Source organism: Grammomys surdaster, unplaced genomic scaffold (assembly GCF_004785775.1).
Source record: "Grammomys surdaster isolate TR1022 unplaced genomic scaffold, NIH_TR_1.0 165, whole genome shotgun sequence".
NCBI classification, from domain to species: Eukaryota; Metazoa; Chordata; class Mammalia; order Rodentia; family Muridae; genus Grammomys; species Grammomys surdaster.
The window spans coordinates 10,740,673-10,757,094 of record NW_021604613.1 but is presented as its reverse complement, the minus strand read 5'-3'; the positions used below and the strand labels follow the sequence as shown (position 1 = coordinate 10,757,094).

Below are 16,422 nucleotides of genomic sequence, written 5' to 3'. Positions count from 1 at the left end.
CACGGGTGTGTAAAGACTATGATAGAAGATGGTTGTGAAGGAAGGCTAGTGATATACACTTTATGATGCAGACATAATAGAGGAAAGGTGAAGGTTGTGGAAGAATAGCCCCTCAGCTATCTGTCTCTCCTTTCTTTGCTCTATACTATATGCCTGGGGAGTAGACAGAAGTAAAAGGGCCCATCAAACCTCATTTTATCAAATGTTGGCCTCTCAGCCGAAGGTGCCATGTTTTTATATGTCAGTTTCTCTGGTCAGAGTCATGCTCTGACTCTTGGATTCATTGGGGCAGTGCTTGAAAAGTTCTCAGTGAACCAAGGGTAGGTAGGTGGGAGGATCCAGGGTCAGTAAACAGCAGAGCCATTCATTCAGGGAGGCTGAGCCACAATGCTTATCCTCTGTTCTCCCTATCCTGATCTTTTCCTGGCCAGGGCTTCATCCAAACAGTAAGGAACCTCCCTACAGATAATTAGACCAGTATACTGAGTCACACAGAGCAGTGGCTTTCAGACTTTTAATTTCTTCAAATTAAAGAGAACTCAGTATAGTTTACCAACCTTTTATTTTAGAAAATAAACTGATTCAAATACTTCCAGAGAAGCGCCCTGTTATTTGCAGTACCATTCCATATTGTTCACTACTGTGAAACACTAAGCGTATCCATGAGCATATCCAGTAAGCATGAACCAGGTAAAAGACCATAGCAACAGTAGAAATTCGACTCTAGGACACTCCTCATCACCTACTGCCCTTATTTCTCTCATTTGCTGCAGCCTGATCCAGACTTCTGTTTTGAACCAACAGAACACAAAAGACTGCTTCAGCAACCAAGAACTTTTCATGGCCTTATATTCAAGGTCTGTCTCAGTCCAATACAAGAGCAAAATTTTTTTGTTAAGTTTCATTCTGATAGTAACAGCAGGTAGAACCATCTCAGCCATGCCAGTGATGAAAGCGGAGACTCATAGCTTCTCGGCTTTGCTGGCTTTTTACGTTACTGTTTGTTTTGGCTTTTGGAGACAGAGTTTCCCTGTACAGCCCAAGTCAACCTTAAATTTGAGATCCTCCTGCTTCAGCCTCCCCAGTGCTGTCATGCCTAGAAACAGAAATTTGAAATAACTCTGTGGAGACCTACTGCAGTGAAGAGCCCTCCCTTTAATAATAGTTCTCTCACCATACCTGCCTGGATTCCTGTCCAGACGTTATCATCTGTGTGGCTTCATGTAGAGAGAGCATCCAGTTCAGTAGTCATACAGTTGACCAGTCTAAAAGAACTAACTCTCAGTCAGGCAGTTTGCTCATTTGTTCTTGTGCGTTTCCTCTATCAGAGCTAGCTCATGGGTAAGCGTAGTCAGCCTTTGTGATTTTCAGTGCCCTGTGCCAGTTTACATCGACTTCCAGTACTTCTAAGACAAATCCCTTGTATTCTGGAAGTTTATTCCTATCACATGGCTCTTATCTAAGGAATTTATAAACAAGACCATTCCTTCCACACTGAGTTTGCCCTGTGTATCGGTCTTGACCCTCTCATTACTATAAAACCTGAGCCTCCCCGTGAGTGACTCTGCTTCTGTGAATTTATAATGTCAGAAAAATACAAAGCTATGGATTCATTATTTGTTACAATCATGATATAAAAAGTGAGAAATAATCACTGGAAACAGCTGGCAATGGTCTTAAACTAGGGAATGCAGCTGACACAGCCTCCTTAGAAGCACCACTGTGCCTGGTAGAAGACTAACTTGAAATATACCTAGCCATAATGACATTGTCTGTGGTTGAGCACATGCCAGGTCACTGGACTTAAAAGTTGGGATTTAACTTATACATTTCTATGCAATCAAAAAAGATAGGTGTGCTTACATATTTTAGTTCATCTATAAACTTACTATTGGTTGAGCAGTGCTGCATATTGCCTAATTGGGTAGGAAATGTACCATCACTAAATCATTAAGGATGAATGAAATTGGTGATGAGTAGAGGTCTCTCATATACACAGTATAATAAAATCCAGAGGGGGTTCCTCTCGGTGGGCATGGAAGAGTACCATTTGATTTCATTATGTAATTGAGTATACTAGTCTCCAGTTTTTCTTAAATGGTGAAGATCAAGAGACAGTGATCTTTGTGTATAATGACTTACTATATTGGTCTGTTGACCTGGGTGCTGTGGATACACTGGATCAAAGAATGGATTCCTTGTCTCTGTCTTTATCTGGAGTTATATGTGAGGTTCTTTAGCTCATTGCTCATGGTTTGTTACCAGTTTGTACACATAATTTAGAAGTGTACCACAGTCCTATGTGCACTGGAAATACACTTCTTTTAGGATCATGAAGGTTTAAAACTTTAAACCCACAGTAATAAGTTGGAAGGTTCTATATAAAATTTAGAAAGTCAGAAGATTTGGTCCACCAAGCTCAAGAAGTCCGAAAAGGCTGAAGCTGCATTGTTTCCATGGGGACCTACACATCATCATCTCACTCCATCCATACCAGCCGTACCCTGTGCATTTGTACACACATCATTCCACTTTATTAATGCAAACTCTGCATCCATTATGTCTCTTTGCCACTGTTGATCATCTGACCCTGGTGGTCACATCTCTACATCTGAAGCTGCTGCGCCAGAGCCATGGTGCTCCCTTTAATTATGGCTTTAATTTTTTTTTCTACATACCACTTAGTTCCTTGAGAATGTCACACAATGTGTTCTGATCCTCTTGACTTAACCCTTTGCTTGTTGGCTGATAAGTGTGTCTTTGTTGTCATTTCCCATCGGAGATGAATCAAGGTTACAGTTGTGACTATACTGAGCTTAGGGCCCATGTAGGAATGTTGTCATCCCTAGACTTGGTCATAATGGAAGAGTGACATGTCTCCTTCCCCAGGGAATATGTAGTTTTCAGGTCATGTTGAAGTATCTGGACTTATAAAGTTTCTTGTGCTATTCTATGTCTCTTTAGAAACATCAGTTAACCTGTCTGAGTAGAAACTGGCTTTAGCTCTGAACGCACTTTGAAAGCCATATATACCCAATGTCCATAGTAAGAGATATATTGTCCCAAGGCAAATGAGCACTGAGTCTTGGGGAAAATAAAAGCCTAGATTCACAACAGTGTGTGGCCCACTGCAGCAGTTCAGCATATAAAGAGACCATAAGCATATCTCTGGCATTAAACTTTATGGAGAGGGGAGATATTTTAGGAAAGAATAATATAAAAAGCCTCGTTGTTAAGTTAATAATGAGCAGAAACATTAAGAAATTCCAATGTACTGAGTGCTACTAGTTCAAGAATAGATAGCACAGGGAAGATCAAGAGAGTAAGCAAGGAGATGGAGAGGTGGTTCATCAATTAAGAGCACTTATTCTTACAGAGAACACAGGTTCACTTCACAGCATCCACATAGTGGCTTACAGTGGCCAAGACACCAGTTCCAGGGTGTCCTAAAACTGATGCTCTTTTCTGATCTCCATGGGCACCAGACATACGTGCTTAAACACATAACACTCATACACATAAAATACAGTAACTCAGAGGGCAGGGCACATGACAAGGCAAACAAAGCAAAACCAAAATATACTGTAAAAAAGGCAAGAATTGAGTTAAGTTCTATGTTTCACTCCAGGTTGGGACAAAGTTGTTTCTTATGGCTAGTGTTTTCTCCCACACAGTTATTGTGACCTGATGCACTAGACCAGTGATTCTCAACCTTCCCAATGCTGCAGTCCTTTGATACAGTCCCTCATGTTGTAGTGATACCCAGCCATAAAATTATTTTCACTGCTACTTCATTTGCTTTTAGGAATCATAATGCAAATATCTGTGTTTCTGACGGACTTAGGCAACCCCTATGAAAAGTTCACTTGAACCCAAAAGGTTGAGAACCACTGCCTTAGAGCAAATGGAAATCCTCAGCTTAGAATAAATAACTAGTCATATTCGGGTATTCATAGTAACAACTATACTTTAAAATTGGAAAAACCAGCGTAGCCATTAAGCCCTGCCTGAAGCCAGGATCACCAGATCACCAGCTGAATGAGAACACAGGCATTTTTGACATCCCTGCTTGCCTCTGTCTGACCATGCTTGCCTCTGAGAATGCAGTAAAAAGAAAAGCCATTGCTCATTCTGTGACTAGGCCGTGAGCAGAGTTGATTGGGGAGCATCCACCAAATTGTTGATGGAGTCCATGGTTTACTGTTTTACTGTATTTCCACTGCACAGTTTCTGTGGGTTGTTTTCTAAGTTCAGGGACTTGGAGTTAGTTGCTGTATGGTTTCTTGAGAAGCACTTGTTTTAAAAATTTAAAATTCTGTGTTGCTCACTGAGTGAGAACATGAGACTTAGTGTGACAAGCAAACAATGTCATTGTGCCTTTGCTCATCTGGACGAAGGCTCAGGGAACTCTTAGCATCTTCTAAGCCTCAGTCTTCCTGTTGCTGGTAGTCACCATTGGTTTGCAACCAGGGCAACGTTTCCCCTTACCCCCACCCCGTGGGATATTTAATAGTGTCTGGAAACATTTTTGATTGTTTTAACTCGAGGATTCTACTAGTGTGTTAAGGATGTGCTGCCAAACACCCAACAGTATGTTAGAGCATCCCCTAAACCAGACTTGAATGACATGTTAATAGTGCCAGAATTACAATTTCTGGTCTAGACTCACCTTTGGTACCTCACCTATAAAGCAGAAGATTTTATCTCCAGGCTGATTCAGAATTTGTATCTCCAGGCTGGTTCTGAATTTTCGCTATACGAAATCCAGTATTAATAATAACAGTGATACTTCTGCCTCTTCCTCTTCCTCCATTTCTTTCAGTTCCCTCTCCTCCTTCCTCCCATCTTATGCTCCCTTCCTTCTCCCTGCTCCTCCTTTTACTCCCTGCTCTTCCTTCTCCCCCTTCCTCTTCCCTCTTCCTCTTCTCCCTCCTCCCTTTCTCTCCCTCTTCTCCCTTCTTCCCCCTCCTCTTTCTCCTGCTCCTTTCCTCCTCCTTCCTTTCCCCCTCTTCCTCTTCCTCACCCCAACCTTCCTTCTTCTCTGGCAGTAATTAGTCCTTTTGAAGCCTAGACCTTCCAAATGTGAGATTTTATAATTTTTTATCATCTGTACTCATTGTGCAAACCCAAGAGTGGTTGGTTTTTCTCTTCTTAGTAAGATGAGAAGTTGGAGTTTAAAGAAGTTGAGCAACTTGCTCCAAGTGAGAACTTGGATTCACATCTGTCTACCTTCCAAGTCTGACTTTTATTTGTATGTTGCAAAGCAGCATTTCCAGAACACTTACTGTTAGCTTTCTGGTATTATATGCAACTCTTTTGCATACATTTTATTTTAAATTATACAGCTGAATAGGTTTAGATTTGTGAGCTTTCCTTTTTACAAGCCACACAGTTTGATGAAACTTATAACTTACTGGTGTGATGTCAAAGCCCTGGAATCAGCGAACTCTGCCCTTGTTGTCAGCTACATTTGAGCCAACTTGAAATATGGCTTCCCTTGCTAGAGTTGAAGATGTTGTCAGCACCAAGCAAGATAGCCTGTCTTCCCACTCCAGTTGGATAGACTCTCTATCTTGATTTATGAATTTCCTTCCAAAAGAACAGCTTCTAGGAAAATAAATAGATAAGCCAATTAATTAATTAAGGATGTTTGTAAATTCTCTAACCAGGTTACTACAATTTTTTCCCATCTTGGATATGTTCCAAGCTCCTATGCAAACCTGCTGTTTGAATGTAGTTTCAGTTTTCAGTCCTTGCTGTGCTAGTAAGGAGCTATGGCAGTGAATTCTTGCCCCATTTACTACATTGAAGCAGGTGGGTATAAAGAAGTTGGTCCTCATAAGGAGGATTCTTGATTTCAGTGTCACCAGCTAAGATCTCAATGTGCTTAATTAAAAAAAAAAAAAGAAATGTGTTACACAGGAATACATAGAAATTTGGCTTTTTTTTTTCTATCAGTGCTTTTTAGGAGACTGCTGTATTCATCTCTGTGTTCATAGTCCTAACTGTGCTGAAAAGTTCTCCCCAGGTAAATGTCAAAGTTGGACCAGTTTCTTAGGGTCCAGAGTCAGCAGCTTAGACAGTTGCTATAGACTTGGGCTTTAGTACACATTTGAGAACAGAGGCCTGCTTGCTTTGGTTAAATTTAAAGTTTCATTAAAGTCTTTTATCTTCTTATGAGATATATAAATTTGTATTTGCTATGTTGGGAACAGTAGAAGAAACAGACAGTGAAGAACTTGGGAAATCCACATGCAGGACTGAGTATAACCGGTTAGCTGTGTAGAGGGCAGAAGGTGTTCAGTCATCAGTTCACGATCTCACCTCACTGCCTGTCTTTCACACAGCGTCTTCCCATGCCAGCTAATAAGCTTTTCTTCTAAACTGTCACCAGTTTTGTTCTTTATGGCCTGTATTTCTCCACATTGTGTCCTCTGTGTACCATTCATAGTTTCTTTGCATTCTAATTATTCCTCCTCAGAACCAGAGCCTGTCATTGTCCCCTCCTCTCCGTCAGAGTGTTTCCCCATTCTCCCTCAAGCCAGTGTATTGTGTTCACCCATAGTTGCTACCTTAGATTACTCCCAAAGGGAAATTCACCTGTCCACTTTAGCCCCCTGAAGGCAGATTTTCTTGGTATAAATTTCAGTACCACAGACACTTGGTTCAAAAGACACTGCATTAGAATGTGTTTAGAAGAGCCTTCTTGGGCAAAGCATTTTTAAGAAGTATCTTAAGCAACTTTAAGAAGTTGATTGGGAAGTATAAAAGCTATGGGTTGTGGACTATTCATAAGTAACCTGTAAATAGGCCACGCTTTAGCAAAAAATTAGTCACATTTAGGAGAATATGTCCCTTGGGACTGTTTTTTTTTTCCAGCAGAATAGATGTTTTGCAAGTATGATGGACAAGTTCAACAAAATCATATTGAAGGAGATTCATATTACCTGTTTTTTGCTATAAGGGTTTATGAATGAGTCCTGGAAAAGCAGTGCTGGAGGGAGACTGCCAGTTCTGTATATTTGTGCTCTTCCCCTGCACCCCCGCTCCAACTCCTGCTTTCATTGCAGGTTTCCTGGCATTTTCTATATGCTTCTTTGTGTTCAATCAGTGTGCTATACTGATTGAACGTAATCTTCATTTCTATCTTAATTTGTATCTGGGCCTGCCATTTGTTTTCTTTACAATGAGCTCAACATCTCCTTGGGCTCATTGTTTTAATAATTGGAGCACGTGCTGCACATGAAGACATCCATACACATAAAATAAAATACATCTAAACAAGAAGCCCACATAGTACTTAAAAGCATAAAACTTATCAGTCTTTTTTTTTTCAACCCAAGAAGATAAAGGGAAGTGACTTATAAATTTTGAGGTGGGAGGGACTGATGCCATGTAAATGACAGCCCTGAGAGAGAGATGCAGCAGACACAAGGCGGAGGGTGTGGTAGAGGTGTCCTTCCTGCCTCCCTCCTATAAACGTAGCAATGATTAACCAAAGCCAACATGAAGGCTATCGTCGATACTGACCAGTTACTGTTCTAAGCCCAGACACCCTTACAGCATTCCACCTGAGGCAAGGGAAGTACATTCCTTTATACTTCCCGAGATGCCCTCTACTCTTTTATACTTTCCAAGATGCCCTCCCTCCACTCCTTTATGCTTCCTGAGATGCCCTCCCTCCACTCCTTTATGCTTCCCGAGATGTCCTCCAGTGCACCTTTTGAAAATGGCCAGTAAACTGTTCTCAAAGTGCAAGTTGCTGAGAAAGTCCAGTGGTTTTTGTTCATGCTTTTGATTTCTTCATCCAACAACTACTGAACTCCTCTAGGGTAGCAGGGAGGCAGGTATTCTTTTAGGCTCTACATATATAAAAGCTATCAAGACAGGATTTGATACATGTTGAAGGGTTTCCCTTTGTACATGATCCATTTCAAACAGACTGCCATTTTCTTCTGTGCTCCTTCACCTGAGCCCAAGATTCAGTCTCACAGTGCGTAGGTCCTGCTTACTGGTTTGTTTCAATAGTGTAGTATCTCTTTGCTTCAGGTCTTTCTTTTCTTTTTCTTTTATTTTTTTCTTTTTCTTTCTTTCTTTCTTTCTTTCTTTCTTTCTTTCTTTCTTTCTTTTGTTTTGTTATTGTTGTTGTTTTCAGATGAATCTAGTAGCAACTCTAAAATATACAGAACCTCTCAGGAATGAATGCCATTGCCTTAAGATGTACACACACACACACATATACAGGCTGTTTGAAGGTGTGAAGCCAGCAGACATTCTGAGTCACTTCTGGAGTCCAGAGTGATTTACATAGCTCTGCAAAATCACATCTGCTGATTAGTAATCAAGTGGTGTTTTTAAAATGGTTTTGATGGAAAACAGATGCATAAATAGTATGTCTGCCCCACCCTTAATTTATCCCTGACCACACAGACACTTTGTTCGTGTCTGTGTCCTGGCTGTATTCACTCTTACCACCCAGAGTGACTTCTCCAACCTTTTTATGTGGCCCTGAGGAAGGGCTAATTCATTGTCCAGAGCACCAGCCAAACCACCTGGCTCATTGGGCATGCCTTGACTCTTTGGAAGTTGGTGGTGTGAACTAGTCTGTCTGTATTGAGCATAGGAAAACACTTCAAGAGTGCTGTCCACTCATGCTGATTTGAGAGGGAGTCTTCCTCTTCACAGAAGAAACACAGGACAGTTGGCAGAGAAGGGCTTTCCCTTGTGGGAAGTCCCCACCAATTGCCTCTGTTGATAGCCAGGGGGAGAGCAGTGGTGATTTCACATATTTTGGTTTAGGCTGCATTACTCAAATAAGGTCACAAATGCCGGAAATAATCCCAACCGAAGTGATATAGAAATACTCTGGAAAGTCAAGCCCAGTTGCCTTTCTGAGTTTAGGAAGTATATCCTAGATACCTGATGAAATCTACAAACCTGTTCCATAAATTTAAATATTAAAATATTTCCAAATACATCCAAATGAAAGGGCTATGGTGCTTCCCCTGCTCCATTTTAAAAGAGATAAATTGTCATGGGGCTTTATTTAACTAGCCCATGAAACCCTGGTTTCACAGTGAATGTATAAGTAAAGAGGAAAAATATCCCCCTACCCCTGGAACTCTGACATGAAGTCTAAGGGCACCACTGTGAATTTGGAGATTACAGTGGCTGCTGAAATATTTTTGGGAATAGTGATAATCCCCCTTATCCTGAGATTCAGTGCAGCTGACACGAGCTGGTGTTTGCTTGAGGATATCTGAAAAATGTTGATAAACTCTTGAGTAATAATTTTAGGAAAAAAATTTATGTTATGTGTACAAGTGTGCTGCCTACATGTGTGTCAGTGCATGACATGCATGCCTACTGCCATCAGACCCAGAAAAAGATTTTGGATCCATGGAACTGGGGTATAGACAGTTGTAGGATACCATGTAGATGCTGGGAACTGATCCTAGGTCCTATGCAAAGGCAACAAATGCCACTAAGCCATGTCTCTAGTTCCTCAGTAGTATTCTTATTCATCTTCATTAAGGATAAGGAAAATAATTTCTACTCCAGTGAGTCGAGAATTGAGTTGAGGGTCGGGCCAGTGTATGGTTCCTAACAGGAGTAGCTGAGAGTCTGCTTGTTATACGGTTGTTTTGAAACAGATCGAAAGACTCTGGACACTCTGGTTTCTCCTGACTGTCTACATTTTAAAGTCCTTCAAAAGTCATCATAAGACTTCTTTGCTCTGAATAAATTCCCTCTGTGGGGAAGAATTAAATGGCATTTGTAGAAGACAAAATTGGTTAGTAGCTGTTTCCTCCTCCTCCTCTTCATTCTTCTTCATCTCCTCCTTCTTCAATGCTTTCACTCTTAAAAAATCAAAAAGATGCATCCACTTCTTGATAACCACTAGGAACTTGGTTGTTTTTCAGACTATGAAGTTATAAGGCCATGCAGTGCTAAGCTTGAATATCTTTGGTCCAATATTAAACAGGCATCTGAAGCAGTTCTGTGTTGGTCTTTGTGGACTTAAAGGAAAATATTAACTGGTCTTGAGGAAAGAGATGTATTTAAAAAGAGCTATTTTGGCTCATAGTTCTGAAGGTTCCCAGCTAAGAAGTGGCCCATCACTTAGGCTGTCTGGTTAGAACAGCAAAGAGAGGGGAGGCAAATTGCTTACTTCATAAGCCAGGAAGCAGAAGAGAGAGAGAGGACAGGGTTTCCCACAGTACCTTTGGAGTAGACAACTCCAGGGACGTAAGGAGGCTCTGCTCCTTCAGTTTTCACTGCCTCCTATTAGATGGGCCTTTGGAGTTTGCTCATCCAAATCATAGCATTCCCCAGATATTTACTATTTTCTGCATTCTTGTTGCCACCTAGGACTTTGGAGCATGATTTCAGAATCCAAAGTGTCTTCTGTACTAGTTTTGTAAACTGTTGATAACACAAGGCAGGTGATCGCGGGGCTCTTTGATACACTCACTCCTTGGTTTGCTTCATCTATTTCATCTCAGTTGTCAAAAGCAAAACAAAGTAAAACGAAAACCCATTGCTCTTGGGAGAGTCAAGTCCACAGGGAAGGGAACTCTAGCAAGAACGTAATGACTCTGAACAGCTTACATTAGTCAGACTCTGACCCAGTCATTTTGCTGGTGACTGAGATTTAGACTGAGAAAGCCAGCACTGAGTTGGAAAGTCCGAGCCAAACCTACCTACAGTAGGTCTCTTTTGGAGGTCTCTCTTCAGCTGTTTCTGCTTAGTGAGGAAATCTAATGTAGCTGAAAACTACTGCTGATTTTTATTAAGTGGAAGTCTGGAAGTTCCTCTTGTAATGATAGAAAAGCACACTTCCAATTAAAGAAAAACTGCCAAAGTTCTGACATTCATTTATTTTATTATTACTTGGCTTGACCCTAGAAATGGGGAGATCAAGCAAACTGGCTAGGCTAACAGTCCCAACACCACAAGTTCAATTTCCTCACAAGCTGTTTTGTGATCAAATTCACTGTAAATCATATAACCCTTCACCTTTTGATATACAATCGTCTATGGAAATGTCTATTGTATGAGAGTCATCATAATCTTGCATTGGGAAAATGACAGCTAAGCCAGGCCAAGCAAAGGGATTCCAGAGAGAAAGGTCAGGAAGCAGTGTGTGGCTCATCAAAGGAGGGCTGTAGTATCACTTTCCACAGTAGAGTCGGGATATCCTGTAGTAAGTCTATAGCAGCCTGTTACATTTTCAGGAGTTTGGGACGCTTGTTGGTATAAAACCCACCATGGTAGCCTTACTTTAAGAATTTGACAAGGAGACAGTTGGGACAGAGAGTCAATCTTTAAACACTTACCAGTACAAAACTAAATAAATGCCAGTTAACTTTAGAAAAGAATAAAACAAAAATCTTCTTTGTCATTCACGTCTTTGATTTTTATAAATTTTGTCAGACACCATGGTGTATGTGTTTGTGTGTGTGTGTGTGTGTTTGTGTGTGTGTGTTTGTTTGTGTGTTTGTGTGTGTGTGTGTGTTTCAAAGGTCAGCTATTTCTGAAACCGAGTAACATCAGAAACCAGGATGTCAGAATGTGTTTATGTAAATAGCAGTGGTTTCTACTTATTTCTATTTTTTAAAATTTGTCTGTGTCCATGCTGATGGATTACCTGGCTATTTGCTTATGTTCACTGTGCAAAATCATGTCCCGTGAGGAGCCCATAGCCTGCCATTTTCAAACATTCAGAAAAGTAGAAAACAGGAACAAATTATCCTAGCAGAATTGCTATTTTGGACAAGACAAACTGAGCTCAGACTATATATCTCAAAACGATGACTAGGTTATTTGTTTTTAAAGTCCTCCAAACTCTGGAAGCTGTGATCAGTGATATAAACTCATGAAGACAAATTCTTGTAGCTATGGAAAATTCTTCCCAATTCTGCTATGGACTGAATAAAATGGGAAAGTGAATATGAGCTGTTTAGGCCCAGCATCTACATCAAAATGAGCCTCACACACCCTTTTTGAGGTAGGTAGGGTTTCATGGAGCTTAGGCTGGCCTTAAACTCGCTATATAGCTGAGGTTGACCTTGTATTCTGTATCCTCCTGCCTCTTTCTCTGTGCTGGGATTATAGGTATGCATCACCATACCTGTCTCCAAATGATTTACAAAACTTTCCTGAGCACTATTTTTTGGTGGGGGGAGGGGTGGAACAGCTCTTGTTAACAATACACTTCAAGTACAGCCATCGAGAATGGGAGGAATTGTGGTGTGTCAGTATTGAGCATTTCCATGTAGGTGTCATTTAAAGGTTCCTGTTTGAAAGAAATCTACATTTCAGTACATGATATGAACTATACACCTTCCAATGAGAGAGAGGCTACACTCTGGAACAGTGGTGACACTGTGGCCACCATTGTTCCCTCTGTTATGAAGACGATGACTGAGTCTTCCACTTGCAAAATACAATCTGAATCAATTGCCTCATCCTGTCCTATGGGTAGATAGTTCTTTGGCACATCTTCAGATTAGATGTACCAAGTAACCAGAACCGGAGTCACTGTCATTGTATCTGTAAGAAGATAGCCAACATGTTCTGCCTTCCCAGAACAGAGTTAAAGCTGGGCCTGTGGTGGTTGCACCCCAGCCATCTCTGCCCTCATGGACTAGAGGAGTGCATTAAACTACATGGACATGTAATGTCCCCAGTGCTCTGTGTTGCCAGTCCTCAAACACAGAATGTGTCTGTAATCAGTTCTTATCCCATGTCCTATTCATCTGCACTTGCAGCTTTTCAAAGCCTAGTCTGAAACATCTTGGCACAGATGGAAAAGCACAGGCACTTCTAAGTCCCAGAGCTACAAAGACACAGACCAGACATCTGATATTAATACGTAGCTTGGGTGCAGGGAGAATTAAAAATCAGATTATTTATTTAGAGAGCTGAAAGTCTGCGTTTGTGATTATTATTCTGTTCTCCAGAGGAAGTAAGTGCTGTGTTTAGGGGTTTACTTTTTTTCTCTCTCATCCTCACATTTCCCCCTTCTCTTCCTCTCTCGTGTTTTGAATTAAAATCTAAAGACAGCCTGCAAGGCTGTATACATAGCTACAAGAAGGATTTGGTAAATCACAGAGTGGTTTGTGATCTCGGACATGGTGGTGTCAGAGACAGAAGGCCAAATGGCGAATCCCTCACGTCCAATGGGCTTCCTTGAAATCTCTTATCACTGTAGTGTCATGGATAATAGCTTATCATGGATAATTACATTCTTACAAATGGTAGAGGTAGAGAAAATCATTTTTCTACCCACATAGTATTTTCCAGCCAGGCTGACTTCTCAATTTTTTACAGCTTTCATGCATTAAGGCTCATGTTTTCTTTGTTTGTTTTAAAAATACTATCACTAATAATAGGTCTGTTCTATGATCAGCCTCCAAGTAGAAGACCCTGAGGAAGATCTCCTTTCCTACTGCCTCCAGTTAAACATCTGATACTTTTGTAAAACATGGTACTCCTCGTGGTTTTCATTAAACGGGCTATGGCAACCAAATTCTCATGCAGACTTCTAAAAGCTCTGGTCATTTTTCAGCTTATTGCTGTGTATAATAGAATGAACCATGTTTAGGGGCAAGTCATCGAAAAGTTAAAAAATAAAAATAGGGGAAATGGCCAGAGGAGAAATACTGCCATTGATGTCTTTGCCACTGCTATCCAGTGGTGTGGTTTTTGACTGGTTAGTCCCAAAAGCATGCTGGCCTCTCACCTGCTCTGCTAACCCATTACCTGCAGTCAGGTTCTAAGGAGCAGGAAAACCTACTGTGGGGGCAGGACTCTTTCCTTAACCCCTTCTGATCAGATACAGTGCTTCATTTTGAAAATGAAACTGACTTCCCCTGAGGCCTTTGAAACTTTAATAATACACAATAAATAAAATCATATCTAATAACTCAGTGCTTTCATTTGACATCACCACCCTCTCAGTGTGCACCAACTGTAGAAACATAAATACTTGCAGGCTTCGAAAGCCCAGTTTCTATTTGCTAAATAAACTTGGCTGGCTTTAAATTCCTCTGTGTACAGTCATTAATACAATCTACTTTGACAGCATTTAATTAAAGTGCTTTTCTCTATTAAATTCATTAAAAGCCTCCCCCCTCCCTGTATATAACTGTTTTCCAGATGCTGAGAGGCACGGGGTTGTCAGGCTCCCTTTGAAGAACTTCTCATTCCTCTTTGTAAAGTGTTTATTATGCTCCATTTAGGAACTGTTAAATATGGCTTAGAAAGGAAGGCAGGGTCCAGGATACACTCTCTATCCCTTCAGCAATCTCTTAGAAAACAAATGTTAGTTTAACTCATGTGAACAAGCATCTCTACCTACATATTTCTCCTACACAGAGTGACACTTCAGGGCATTCAGAATGGCATAATGAAGATACAATTTCCATATCAGGGCTGAGAAATTTGCATTGGTTCTAAGCAAGATGTTTGGCTTGAATCTATTTGCCTGCATATTCAGGGAGAGTGAGTGTAGCTGTCCAGTATTAATAGATTATTGACAGTTTAATGTCTTGGCACCTACTTAGCCCATGAAGTATAATAACCAGGAAGCTGTGCGATATGAAAGCAGTCAATAGCATTTTCAATCAAAACCTTTCAGTTAATTGCTGGTTGACCTTAGAGATTTCCTTTAGGCAATACCGTTCTTCGTTTAGAGAGACGGGGCCATATTGATTTGTGGAGTTTATTCAGAGATGATTATTTAATGCCCATTGCTACAGTCTACATGGTAAATTGTGCTTTCTCTGCATCTGCCGTCTGAATTGCCTCTTGGCCGATGTTCTCTCTGCCAGCTCCACTTTAAAAATATTTCATTAAATCCGTTCTCTTCTCAGAAATAGAAAGCCAGGGTTCTTGAAGTCATACACAATCAAGTGTTTTAATATGATAATAGCATTTTATTCATCAGTTTGGAATTATAATTCTGACAGAGGATCCATCAAGGCTAAAAACTGTACAATACCTTAAAAGGATAGCATCTTAAAACAAAAGTGTTCTTCGATGCTGTCCCAATGCCTTTTGATCTCTGTAGACATGGGAGGTGACTTATGTTTGGCTCTCTATGCTTAGCTTCCATGACTTATTTAGTTTTAGTTGAATATTTAAAAAAACAGATTTTGATAAAATATAAATAAGCTACAAAGTAGTCAGAAAGCAGCAAAGAATTTATTTTGAACCATTTGCTCACTTTGAAATGTGTGGCATTGAAACTGGAGAGGCTCAGTCAAGAAATGCATCTTTGAATTGATTTTGTTTCTTTCTTTATCCTTCGCTCAGATGCACTTCATTCATTCCACTCTAAGGAAAACCACATTGACATTTGATATTTGTTTTGGAAAAGACATTCAGCGTTTTGCCACAGCATTTTATAGCTAGCTAACACTCTGGTATACCTCAGTGAGGGCCAGGGCCCTCTCAGGAGGTCACTAGGATCTATAGGCTTCATTAGAAAACATGGGCTGCTTTCATAGCTTCTTTCTTGGTTCAAGATTCCCTTTCTTTGTCTTCCATGGATTTTCCATGGTTTTGATGGCTGTTAGGTGTTTTGCCTGCAGCAACTTCTCTGGTCATAGCAGCTGCCTACTGTAGGCTTTTTGAGATCTGCTGAGAACACAAATATTTTTGCAGTGTGAAGAGGGACAGAGAGAGAAGAAAATGAGTAAATATGTCAGTTTCAGTGACCAACACCAGTAACACCCTATGTGTTTGTCTCCAGAGCATCAGTCACGTCCAGCCCCGTGATGTGGGAGATTTGAAAAGCAGTATAGATTGTACACATGCAGCAAGCTACTGCAAACTGCTGTAATTCAAGTCTTTTCAGAAAGCATATACTCTTTCAGCAAGATTTCAGTTTATTTAATGTGACTTTTTACTACAAAAGTATTCTGGACATTTTAATGATAAATTTTAAATTCTACTGAAGGCTTTGTGACTTGTTCTATGAACTGGTTGGTATTCAAGAATAGATGACTGTCACCCAGGAGGTAAGTGCAGAGTGAACCACAGAAAACAGTATCAGGATGCTAAACTTAATTGGTGAGAGGACCCAGAAGGGGACTGTCCAGGGTCCCTTATAGGAATTTCCTAGGAGAGAAATAGCAGAAGGTAGACCCAGGAGTAGGAGAGTTCTGACTGCAGGGACTGAGGATCAAGCATTGGGCAGAGAAATAAGCTACAGTCAAGTGACAATCTTCTTGGACACTCAAAGAGATTTTGGCCTGACTTAAGGCCACTGAAGACCTTTGGCAAGGTGTTCTGTAGGCTGTGGCAGGAAGGCCTATTAGGAGTTTGTCATTCAAGCAAGAGATTGTAGAGACTTCAGTGATGTGAGATATATATATATATATATATATATATATATATATATATATATATATA

The 16,422-nt window shown here is 40.5% G+C and overlaps 1 protein-coding gene across 1 annotated transcript in view; it reads left to right on the top strand.

Moving 5' to 3' along the window:
- The window catches only part of Satb2 (SATB homeobox 2), a 172,019-nt gene that overhangs the window by 137,878 nt on the left and 17,719 nt on the right, over nucleotides 1-16,422 (top strand). The gene's annotated exons all lie outside the window — the stretch shown is intronic.